Below are 8,299 nucleotides of genomic sequence, written 5' to 3'. Positions count from 1 at the left end.
TGAACGGACTTGAAGAGTCGACTTGGTGGGGCGACTTGATGAAAGGACTTAAAGGGTCGACTTGGTGAGAGTACTTGGCAGGGCGACTTGATGAACGGACTTGAAGGGTTGACTTGTCGGGGTGACTTGATGAACGGACGTAAAGAGTTGACTTGGTGAGAGTACTTGGTGGGGTGAACTGATGAACGGACTTAAAGAGTCAACTTGGTGGGAGTACTTGGTGGGCCAACTTGATGAACGGACTTATAGAGTCGACTGGGTGAGAGTAGTTGTTCTGGTGACTTGATGAACGGACTTAAAGAGTCGGCTTGGCGGGGTGACTTGATGAAAGGACTTAAAGAGTTGACTTGGTGGGGTGACTTGATGAACAAACTTAAAGAGTCGACTTGGTGGGGTGACTTGATGAACAAACTTAAAGGGTCAACTTTGTTGGGTGACTTCATGAACGAACCTAAAGAGTTGACTTGGTGAGAGTACTCAGTGGGGTGACCTGATGAACAGACTTAGAGAGTCAACTTGGTGAGAGTACTTGGTGGGCTGACCTGGTTGGGTGACTTCCTAAACTAACTTAAAGAGTAGACTTGGTGGGAGTACTTGGTGGGGTGACTTGATGAATGGACTTCAAGGGTCGACTTGGTGAGGTGACTTGATGAACAATCCTAAAGAGTTGACTTGGTGAGAGTACTTGGTGTGGTGACTTGATGAAAAGACTTAAACAGTCAAATTGGTGAGAGTACTTGGTGGGGTGACTTGATGAATGCACTTGAAGGGTCGACTTGGTTGTGTGACTTTATGAACGGACCTAAAGAGTTGACGTGGTGAGAGTGCTTGGTGGGGTGACTTGATGAACATAGTTAAAGAGTCGACTTGGTGAGAGTACTTGGTCGGGTGACTTGATGAACGCACTTGAAGAATCAACTTGGTTAGAGTACTTGGTTGGGTGACTTGATGAACGGACTTAAAGATTCGACTTGGTGGGCCAACCTGGCAGGGTGACTTGATGAACGAACTTAGAGAGTTGACTTGGTGAGAGTACTTGGTGACTTGGTGGGCTGACCTAGCCGGGTGACTTGATGAACGAACTTAACGAGTCAACTTTGTTGGTCGAACTAGCGGGGTGACCTCGTGAGAGTACTTGGTGGGCTGACCTGGCGGGGTGACTTGATGAACGAACTTAGAGAGTCGACTTTGTGAGAGTACTTGGTGGGTCGAACTGGCGGGGTGACTTGATGAACGAACTTAAAGAGTCGACCTGGTGAGAGAACTTGGTGGGCTAAGCTGGCGGGGTGAATTGATGAACGAACCTAAAGAGTCAACTTTGTGAGAGTACTTTGTGGGCCGACCTGGCAGGGTGAGTTGATGACCGAACTTAAAGGGTCGACTTGGTGAGAGTACTTGGTGGGCCGACCTGGTGGGGCGACTTGATGAACGAACTTAAAGAGTTGACTTGGTGAGAGTACTCGATGGGGTGACCTGATGAACAAACCTAAAGAGTCGACCTGGTGAGAGTACTTGGTGGGCTGACCTGGCAGGGTGACTTCGTGAGCAAACTTAAAGAGTCAACTTGGTGAGAGTAGTTGGTGGGCTGACCTGGCAGGGTGACTTGATGAACGAACTTAAAGAGTCGACCTGGTGGGCCGACTTGGCAGAGTGACTTCATGAACAAACTTAAAGAGTCCACTTGGTGGGCCGACCTAGCAGGTTGACTTGATGAACGAACTTAAAGACTCGACTTGGTGAGAGTAATTTGTGGGCTGACCTCGCAGGGTGACTTGATGAATGAACTTAAAGAGTCGACTTGGTGGGGTGACTTGATGAACGCACTTGAAGGGTCGACTTGGTGGGGTGACTTTATGAACGGACCTAAAGAGTTGACTTGGTGAGAGTACTTGGTGGGGTGACTCGATGAAAGGACTTAAAGACTCGACTTGGTGGGGTGACTTGATGAACGCACTTGAAGAATCAACTTGGTTAGAGTACTTGGTGGGGTGACTTGATGAACGGACTCAAAGAGTCAACTTGGTGAGAGTACCTGGTGGCTCGACTTGATGAGCAGACTTAAAGAGTCAACTTGGTGAGAGTACTTGGGGGGGTGAACTGATGAACGAACTTAAAGAGTCAGCTTGGTGGGAGTACTTGGTGGGCCGACCTGGTGGGGTGACTTTATGGACGGACTTAAAGAGTCAACTTGTTTAAAGTACTTGTTCTGGTTTGATGAATGGACTTGAAGAGTTGACTTGGTGGGGCGACTTGATGAAAGGACTTAAAGGGTCGACTTGGTGAGAGTACTTGGTGGGGCAACTTGATGAACGGACTTGAAGGGTCGACTTGGCAGGGTGACTTGATGAACGGACCTAAAGAGTTGACTTGGTGAGACTACTTGGTGGGGTGAACTGATGAACGGACTTAAAGAGTCAACTTGGTGGGAGTACTTGGTGGGCCAACTTGATGAACGGACTTATAGAGTCGACTTGGTGAGAGTAGTTGTTCTGGTGACTTGATGAACAAACTTAAAGAGTCGGCTTGGCGGGGTGACTTGATGAAAGGACTTAAAGAGACGACTTGGTGGGGTGACTTGATGAACAAACTTAAAGGGTCAACTTTATGGGGTGACTTGATGAATAGACCTAAAGAGTTGACTTGGTGAGAGTACTCAGTGGGGTGACCTGATGAACAGACTTAGAGAGTCGACTTGGTGAGAGTACTTGGTGGGCCGACCTGGTTGGGTGACTTCGTGAACTGACTTATAGAGTCGACTTGGTGGGAGTACTTGGTGGGGTGACTTGATGAATGGACTTCAAGGGTCGACTTGGCAAGGTGACTTGATGAATGGTCATAAAGAGTTGACTTGGTGAGAGTACTTGGTGTGGTGACTTGATAAAAAGACTTAAAGAGTCGAATTGGTGAGAGTACTTGGTGGGGTGACTTGATGAATGCACTTGAAGGGTCAACTTGGTGGGTTGACTTTATGAACAGACCTAAAGAGTTGACATGGTGAGAGTGCTTGGTGGGGTGACTTGATGAACATAGTTAAAGAGTCGACTTGGTGAGAGTACATGGCCGGGTGACTTGATGAACGCACTTGAAGAATCGACTTGGTTAGAGTACTTGGTTGGGTGACTTGATGAACGGACTTAAAGATTCAACTTGGTGGGCCGACCTGGCGAGGTGACTAGATGAATGAACTTAGAGAGTCGACTTGGTGAGAGTACTTGGTGACTTGGTGGGCCGACCTGGCCAGGTGACTTGATGAACAAACTTAAAGAGTCGACTCGGTGAGAGTGCTCGGTGGGCTGACCTGGTCACGTGACTTGATGAACAGACTTAAAGAGTCGACTTGGTGGGCCGACTTGGCTGGGTGACTTGATGAACGAACTTAAAGATTCAACTTGGTGGGTCAAACTAGCAGGGTGACTTGGTGAGAGTACTTGGTGGGCTGACCTGGCAGGGTGACTTGATGAGCAAACTTAGAGAGTCAACTTTGTGAGAGTACTTGGTGGGTCGAACTGGTGGGGTGACTTGATGAACAAACTTAAAGAGTCAACCTGGTGAGAGAACTTGGTGGGCTGAGCTGGCGGGGTGAATTGATGAACGAACCTAAAGAGTCAACTTTGTGAGAGTACTTGGTTGGCCGACTTGGCAGGGTGAGTTGATGACCAAACTTAAAGGGTCGACTTGGTGAGAGTACTTGGTGGGCTGACCTGGCGGGGTGACTTGATGAACAAACTTAAAGAGTCGACTTGGTGAGATTACTTGGTGGGGTGACCTAATGAACAAACCTAAAGAGTCGACCTGGTGAGAGTACTTGGTGGGCTGACCTGGCGGGGTGACTTGGTGAGCAAACTTGAAGAGTCGACTTGGTGAGAGTAGTCGGTGGGCTGACCTGGTGGGGTGACTTGATGAACGAACTTAAAGAGTCGACCTGGTGGGCCAACTTGGCAGAGTGACTTCATGAACGAACTAAAAGAGTCCACTTAGTGGGTTGACCTAGCGGGGTGACTTGATGAACGAACTTAAAGAGTCGACTTGGTGAGAGTAATTTGTGGGCTGACCTGGCGGGGTGGCTTGATGAATGAACTTAAAGAGTCGACTTGGTGGGGTGACTTGATGAACGCACTTGAAGGGTCGACTTGGTGGGGTGACTCTATGAACGGACCTAAAGAGTTGACTTGGTGAGAGTACTTGGTGGGGTGACTCGATGAAAGGACTTAAAGAGTCGACTTGGTGAGAGTACTTGGTGGGGCATCTTGATGAACGCACTTGAAGAATCGACTTTGTTAGAGTGGGCCTAACAGGGCGATGTGGTGAGTGGGCCTAATGGGGCGAGTTGGTGGGGTGACTTGGTGAGTGGTATTAGAGAGCCAACGTGGTGAGGCAACTCGGCAAGTTGGTTTGTTGACATGACATGGTGAGCTGACTTGGTGAGTCGACCTGGCGAGCGAACTTAAAGAGTCGACTTGGCAACGTATCCAAGTTGACTTGGTGAGGTGACCTGGTGAGCGACCTCAAAGAGTCAACATGGTGAGGCGACTCATTGAGTCAACATGGTGAGGCGACTCATGGTGAGGAGCTATCCTTGAGGTGACTTGGTGGGCCTACTTGATTAGTCGACTTGGTGAGCCAACCTGACAAGCTGACACGGTGAGCGGGCTTAAAGAGGCGACGACTTGGTGGGGTAACTCGACAAGCCAACTTATTGAAGCGAGATGGTGAGTCGACTTGTTGAGTTGACTTGGTGAGCGCACTTAAAGAGTCAACTTCGTGAGGTGACTTGGCGAGTTAGCCCACTGATGCGACTTGGGCGGGCTGACCTGGCAAATGAACTTAAAGAGGCGACTTCGGCAGGCTGACCTGGTGAGCAAACTTAAAGAGTTGACTTGGCAACGTACTTGAACAACCAACTTGGTGAGCTGACATGGTGAGTGGGCTTAGAGAAGAAACTTGGTGGGGCAACTTGGCGAACACATCTGCTGGGGCAAGGTGGTAAAACGACTAGGTGATTCGACTTGGTGAGCAAACTTAAGGGGTCGACTTGGTGAGGCAACCTGAATAGTCAACTCGGTGAGCTGACTTGGGGAGCCGACATGGTGAGCAGTCTTAAAGAAGAGGTGACCTGGTGGGGTAACCTGGTGAGGCGAGATAGTAAGTCACCTTGGTGAGCCGGCTTGACAAGCTGTGAGAGGACTTAAAGAGTCAATTCTTGATTTGGCAAAGACCACATGGTTAGATGACTTGGTGAGCTGACCTGGCTAGCAAAATTGGGAAGCAAACTTATAGAATTGACTTGTTGTCCTCAGCCAGGATTGCACGCCTAGGTTGACCCAACATGGGACACCCGACTAGGTCAACCCATCTCCGTCGCCCCAGCCTCGGCCGACCCAACTAGGTCGCCAGAGTGGGTCGACGAGGGGAAAAACAAAAAAAAAACAAAAAAAATCATGGGAGGCCCTGTACAGCGAAAATTGCTAAATTTTGGGAATTACAAAAAAAAAAAAAAACAAGTTACCCGCTTTTGGATCACGCACAAGTTTCAGTTCATGTATTGCCGAGCCGACTCAAGGCATTACGCCTAGCTAGCAAGATTCGAGGTAGGGTAGCCGAAACGATCCGATTTGAGAATTTTCTTTATAAAAAGAGATCATGATAGGCCTCGTAAGGCAAAAAAGAATGAAATTTTGGGAGTTCAAAAAAAAATGTTACACGGTTTTGGATCGCGCACAGGGCTCGGGTCATGTAGCATCGAGTTGCCCTGGGTGACATGATTCGAGCGAAAAGTTGATGGTGGCATGAGTCATCCAAAAACATTGGAGGCCATTAAGGCTCAAGGCGCTTCGAGTCAAGGTTTCTGAGGCAGGTCGGGTTGAAAACTTTCGGCGTTAACCAAAAAGAAAAAGTTAACCGCTTTTAGATCATGTACACGGCTCGGGTCACTTAGAATCAAGTCGAGCACGGTGACATGAGTTGTGCGAAAAATTTGGAGACAACTCGAGTCGGGGCATCCAACTCTATTTGAGTTCAAAACTTTGGGAGTTGACAAAAAAAAGAAAAAAGAAAAATTTACCCGGTTTTGGATCACGTAAGTGACTCGGGCCACTCAAAATCAAGGCGAGTGTGATTACATGAGTCGAGCGAAAAAAAATGGAGGCGGTTAAGGCTCGAGGCAATTCGATTTGGGGTAGCTGAGTCGATTTGAAAACTTTGGCCATTAGCAAGAAAAAGAGTTAATTGCTTTTGGATCACATACATGACTTGGGGCGCATAGAATCAAGTCAAGCACGGTGACATGAGTGGTTCGAAAAAATTGCAGGCGATTAAGGCTCGAGGTGATTTGAGTTGGGGTTGCTGACACGATTTGGGTTGAAATCTTTGGGTGTTAACCAAAGAAGGAAGAAGTTAACTGCTTTTGGATCATGTACATGACTCGGGGCACCAAGTCGAGCACGGTGACATGAGTCCTACGAAAAAACTGGAGGCGGTTAAGGCTTGAGGCGATACGAGTCAGGGTTGCTGACATAATTTGGGTTGAAAACTTTGGGCGTTAACCCAAAAAAAGAGTTGACCGCCTTTGGATCACGCACATGACTCGGCACACTTAGAATCATGTCGAGCACGGTGACATGAGTCGTGCAAAAAAATTGGAGGTGGTTAAGGCTCGACGCGATTTGAGTCAGGGTTTGGGTAGTTGGAGCGATTCGTGTCGGGGTTGCCGACACAGTTTGAGTTGAAAAATTTTTGCATTAACCCCCAAAAAAAAAAAGGTTGACCACTTTTGGACCACGTACATGACTCGGGGCACTTAGAATCAAGTCGAGCACGATGACATGGGTTGTGCAAAAAATTTGGAGGTGATTCGAGTCAGGGTAGCCAACTCGATTTGAGTTGAAAACTTTGGGTGTTAACCAAAAAAATAAGTTGACCAATTTTGGATCACGTACATGAGTCGTCTGCCCTTGCAAAAATTACAAAACCCGGGCACCTGCCTGGAATTTGTAGTCGGAAGATTTTTCTGCCCTCACGAAAATTTACAAACCCCACCCGCTCGAAATTTGGACTTGGAAGTTTTTTCCACCCTCGCGGAATTTACAAACCCCACCCGCTCGAAATTTGGCACTTGGAAATTACGAAACCCTGCCTGCTCGAAATTTGGCACTTGGAAATCATGAAACCCCACCCGCCGGGAATTCGGCACTTGGGAGATTTTTTCGCCCTTACAAAAATTGCAAACCCCACCAGCTAAGAATTTGGGACTCGGGAGATCTTTTTCCCCCTCATGGAAATTTTACAAAACCCCACTCGCCCAAAATTTGGCACTCGGGAGACTTTTCTGCCCTGGCAAAAATTTCTACAAAACCCCTCCCTCCCACCCGAAATTTGGCACTCGGGAGATTTTTCCGCCCTGGCGGAAATTGCAAACTCCACCCGCCGGGAATTTGGCACTTGGGAGATCTTTTCGCCCTCGCAAAAATTTTTGCAAAACCCCACCTGCCCAAAATGTGGCACTTGGGAGATTTTTCCGCCCCGACAGAAATTGCAAAAACCCCACCCGCCGGGAATTTGGCACTTGGGAGATTTCTTCGCCCTCGCAGAAATTTTCACAAAACCCCACCTGCTCAAAATTTGGCACCTGGGAGAGTTTTCCTGCCCTCGCAAAAAATTGCAAACCCCACCCGCCCAAAATTTGGCACTTGGAAGATTTTTCCCGCACTCACACAAATTGCAAACCCCACCCACCGGGAATTTGGCACCTGAGAGATTGTTACGAGCTCGCAAGAAAAAACCTTGCAAACCGCACCCCCACCCGAAATTTGGCACTTGGGAGATTTTCTCACCCTCGCGCAAATTACAAACCCCACTCACCTCAGAGTCAAAAAAGGTTTTACAAATCGAGGCGACAGAGGGCTGAATCTCAGTGGATCGTGGTAGCAAGGCCACTCTGCCACTTACAATACCCCATCGCTTATTTAAGTTGTCTGCAAAAGATTCTTCTTGCCAACTGCTTGAAATTAATATCCAAGGTTGCTCCAACGGGCTAGTGCACCGATCAGAGATGGCGAATGACACGGGCCCCTGGGAGTGCAAGAGCACCCCTACTACGGGTTGCGATGCATCTGGAGAGAGATATGCTCCGCATCTAGCGTGGATTCTGACTTAGAGGCATTCAGTCATAATTCGACACACGGTAGCTTCGCACCACTGGCTTTTCAACCAAGTGTGATGACCAAATGTGTGAATCAATGGTTCCTCTCGTACTAAGTTGAATTACTATCGCGGCGCGGATCATCAGTAGGGTAAAACTAAC

General features: G+C 48.2%; 1 non-coding gene across 1 annotated transcript in view; it reads right to left on the bottom strand.

Annotated features, from left to right (window-relative positions):
• Positions 1–7,878: 7,878 nt before the first annotated feature.
• The window catches only part of LOC149579033 (25S ribosomal RNA), a 3,402-nt gene continuing 2,981 nt past the window's right edge, over positions 7,879–8,299 (bottom strand). The window contains exon 1 of the ribosomal RNA XR_016357852.1: positions 7,879–8,299. This exon is cut by the window's right edge and continues 2,981 nt beyond it. This is a non-coding gene — a ribosomal RNA (25S ribosomal RNA).

Source organism: Cupressus sempervirens, chromosome 1, assembly GCF_028749045.1.
Source record: "Cupressus sempervirens isolate cs-2001-9-10 chromosome 1, ASM2874904v1, whole genome shotgun sequence".
Lineage (NCBI taxonomy): Eukaryota > Viridiplantae > Streptophyta > Pinopsida > Cupressales > Cupressaceae > Cupressus > Cupressus sempervirens.
Note: the sequence above shows the minus strand (reverse complement) of the source record. Positions and strands in the feature narration are given on the sequence as shown.